A 4,283-nucleotide genomic window follows, 5' to 3' on the forward strand; every position below is an offset into this window, starting at 1 on the left:
GCCGACAAGGGAGGGTGCCCTCCTGGACCTGCTGTTTGTGAACAGAGAAGGCCTTGTGGGGGATGTGACGATTGGAGGATACCTGGGACAAAGCAATCATGAGATGATAGGGTTTTCAGTTCTAGGTGAGATGAAGAAGGCAATTAGCAAAACCGTCACATTAAACTTCCAGAGGGCAGACTTTGGACAGTTCAGAAGGCTGGTTAGCAAAGTCCCATGGGAGACAGTCCTTAAGGGCAAGGGAGCCCACGAGCGCTGGGCACTCTTCAGAAATGAAATCCTAGCAGCTCAGGAGCAAGCCATTCCCCTGTTCTGGAAAAGGAGCCGGTGGAGAAAAAAACAGCTTGGTTGAGTAGGGAGATCTTGAGAGATATCAAAAAGAAGAGCCGTGACTATGAGCTTTGGAAGAAGGGACAGGCATCTTGGGTAGACTACAGGGAGGAAATGAGATCATGCAGGGTTAAAAATCAGGAGGGCTAAGGCCCAACTAGAAATCAAATTGGCTAAGTCTGTGAAAGATAATAAAATCTTTCTACAAATACATTAACAAGAAAAGGAGGACTAGGGAGAATATTCAGTCCCTATTGGATGCAGAAGGAACAACAGTGACAAGGGATGAAGACAAGGCTGAGGTACTTAATGCCTTCTTTGCCTCAGTCTTTAATAGTAAGGGAAGCTGTTCCCCCTGTGTACAAACCCAGGAGACAGAGGAGCAGAATGAGGCTCCCATGATCCAAGAGGAGGCTGTTAGAGACTTGCTTGCCCAGCTAGACACCCACAAGTCTATGGGGCTGGATGGGATCCACCCAAGAGTATTAGAGGAGCTGGCAGATGTCCTTTTCAAATCCCTTTCCATCATCTTCCAGAGGTCCTGGCTGACTGGGGAGGTTCTACTGGACTGGAGGCTGGCTACTGTTGTGCCCATCTACAAGAAAGGTTGCATGGAGGATCTGGAGAACTACAGGCCTGTCAGTCTGACATCAGTGCCAGGGAAAATCATGGAACAGGTGATCTTGAGTGCTATCATGAAGCACATGCAAGAGAACCGGGTGATCAGGCCCAGTCAACACGGGTTCATGAAAGGCAGGTCTTGCCAAACTAACCTGATCGCATTCTATGACAAAGTGACTCGACTACTGGATGAGGGCACCTTGAGTGCTGTGTTCAGTTCTGGGCCCCTTACCACAAGAAGGATGTTGAGGCTCTGGAGCTTGTCCAAAGAGCAATGAAGCTGGTGAGGGGGCTGGAGAACAGGTCTTATGAGGAGCTGCTGAGAGAGCTGGGGTTGTTTAGCCTGGAGAAGAGGAGGCTGAGGGGCGACCTTATCGCTCTCTACAACTACCTGAAAGGAGGTTGTGGAGAGGAGGGAGCTGGCCTTTTCTCCCAAGTGACAGGGGACAGGGCAAGGGAGAATGGCCTCAAGCTCTGCCAGGGGAGGTTCAGGCTGGACATCAGGAAAAAATTTTTCATGGAAAGGGTCATTGGGCACTGGAATAGGCTGCTCAGGGAGGTGGTTGAGTCACCTTCCCTGGAGGTGTTTAAAGGACGGCTGGATGAGGTGCTGAGGGGCATGGTTTAGGGAGTGTTAGGAATGGTTGGACTCGATGACCCAGTGGGTCTCTTCCAACTTAGTGATTCTATGATTCTATGAGACTGAGCAGGCTCTCATGTGCGCTTTACAGGACTCAAAATCTAGGAACTCTTCCTCAGTGTATACTGCAGCTAACACTTCAGGAAGAGGATGCAGAGCTCCTCAGGCTGCATCTGGGAGGATTCTGAAGCCACTTTGTAGCAACATAGACTACAATGTGCTGCTTCAAGCTGCAAAGCAGGTGAGTCAGTAGCTAACACCAAATGTCAGACTCCTTTCCCTCTACCACATTTCTGCCCAGTTGGTTTTGATTTTACTTCTAATTGTAAAGAGCGGGGGAAGTGCTGATCTCCTGTAGGAGAAAGGTAAAGGGGTTTATAGGCAGCAATTGAGTCAGCTGAGAAGAGGGGCTGTTTTCCCTGAACTGTGCGTGTGCCTGGAGCTGGTGCCGAGGGCGCTATGGCATGGATCCAGACCCAAAGCAACTTCCAAACAGAAGCAAATTTGGACTTCAGCACAAGCATGGGTGTTAGCTCAAAATGTATAATGCAGAATTGACTCACAGCTCACAAGCCAGGGCCACAACCAATGAAACAGCAACCCCAAGAATCACAAACTTCTGGGATTAGGCTGGGTGGCAGAGATGGTCAGCCAGAAGGAAGAGGCAATATGGGCATCTCATGTAGGTTCAATTTTAAAAACACTGTAATTGGAAACTTCTGAGACATTTCCGGTAATGAGGGCTCTTAGATTTTTTTTTTTTTTTTCCCCACAGCTGGTTCTTCATATTTTTTCAGAGCTGCTTCAGCCCTAGCAAGGTCCTAGACTTAAGGGGGGACGGGTAGTCCTTCCTAAAGGAAGAGAACTGTAGCTGCAGTTGTTTGGATCATTTTAACTACAGAGATGTGGTACAGAGAAAGGCCATAAGAAAATGTGGTTGCAACAAAAAGGACAGAACATATGAAAATATGATTTAAGTTTTTAAGATTCTGAATTCTGCCTCATCCTGAGTGGCATGAGATTTGACATTCAGGCAAAGATGAGCTTTTGACTAGGTCCATGTGGGATCAGCTGGCAGGGCTCTTTCAACACTGAGGATTCAACCCAATTCTAAGCAGTAATTCCAAGGTACAAACCTAATAAAAACTCTGGTTCAAAAACCCGCTGAGATTTTTGAAAAGTAACAGCCAAGTTCCCTCGCTCCTAATTTACACAACCCAGACATTTAGAAAGCAGAGACATGAATAATTAGGTGTACAGTAAACATTACAAGGCTGTCTAAACCTCCCGGCATGACTATGAATTGCAAATTACATATTTCCTGACATCCAGCTATTATTTTTTTGCAGTGGGGATGTTTATGGCATGCTATTTTGTTATCTGGGTTTGCATGACTGCACAAGAACTTCCGAACTGCAAATACAGTCAATACCCAGCACAGGCATGACCGGAGCACATGTGAGTCTATTCTGCCAGACCATTGCTGGGTTCCTGACAGGTTAACCCAAGTGTCCTCGTGTTACAGTATGACAGTTGGGGTGACAGTCAGGAGACACAGAGCAGGAACTCTGGGGGGCAGTTGCCAGCCTGGTCTCATTGCTAGCCTGGCCAGGGGTGGGCAGCAGTAGCCAGTTCTCAGGGTGGGACAATGCTCCACAATGCATGGCAAACTAAAGCTAGTTTTCTCAATTGAACTTCAACCACAGATGGGAAAACCTGTGCAGGAGCTGGGAGCTTGCTCAGCCCTTAGGAAATTTGCACAGCAATGTCCTTGTCCCAGAGGCTTCCCTGACGTGCTCCCTGGGAACATGGGGAGGACAATCTCTCCAGAGATGGCGAAGGGTGCTGAGTCTGCTGATGGTGAATGATATCAGGGCATGACTATGCCAGTGTGGTGAGACTGCAGCTGATGCAAATCTTTCGGCTCTAGTAGGCTCCCATGTGGGTTGTACTGCCCGGATCTCAGCTGCTTGCTTGGGGGTTGGGACCTTGTGTGGCCACAGGGGAACTGCTGTTAATTTGCAAGTAAGCCCATGAAAGCAGCTGAGGTCTGTGCCTCCTCCAGCCAGACCCATAGGTCTGCAGTACAGTAACACATACGTGGGAGCACGGGTTTCAGATGGTCACCATTGTGGGGCCCTTGAGTTTCTTTCTGCTTTGTTTTTGTTATTGCAGACTGCATTTGGAGGGGGATGGAGTCATCCAACCTGGATTATGGATTCTTGTCAGTGCCCAAACTGGACTGGATTATACAGTGGCTGGTACAAGACCAAACCTGAACAATATGTCTGTGTTTGGTTTCTCTCATTCCATCACTGTGGATCCATGCCCAATCACACGGATCTCTTCCACAACTCTTCTTCATTTTAAGGTGGCCTTAAAGTGAGAAGTAATGCTGCACACGATAAATGGGTGCTTTAACTTCACAGCCTCTTTATTTTGATTTCCCTGCCTCACGTTCGTAGGCGAAGCTTTGTTTCTAAGCAGTGCTGCTCTAACTGGCAGATGTACGTCGGATATATGTGGCACTGAAACTTGGATGTTTGCTAGCACAGAGGTTTGGGTATCTGTGAAATTTTGCATTTTCCTTTGAACAAAAGGCTACCAATAAAACATAAACCAGAGTCAATGGTTATGAGTCCAATGATGTGGCATGTATTGTGTGTCTGAGCAACTAATAACCTGATTCATC

At 47.6% G+C, this 4,283-nt stretch overlaps 1 long non-coding RNA gene across 1 annotated transcript; it reads left to right on the top strand.

Moving 5' to 3' along the window:
• The first annotated feature begins 887 nt into the window (after window positions 1-887).
• LOC128853913 (uncharacterized) lies at window positions 888-4,012 on the top strand. Its single transcript, XR_008452737.1, has 4 exons — window positions 888-1,007; window positions 1,683-1,832; window positions 2,941-3,049; window positions 3,767-4,012. It is a non-coding gene; the product is annotated as an uncharacterized LOC128853913 (long non-coding RNA).
• The last annotated feature ends 271 nt before the right edge of the window (window positions 4,013-4,283 follow it).

This window comes from Cuculus canorus, chromosome 17 (genome assembly GCF_017976375.1).
Source record: "Cuculus canorus isolate bCucCan1 chromosome 17, bCucCan1.pri, whole genome shotgun sequence".
NCBI lineage: Eukaryota > Metazoa > Chordata > Aves > Cuculiformes > Cuculidae > Cuculus > Cuculus canorus.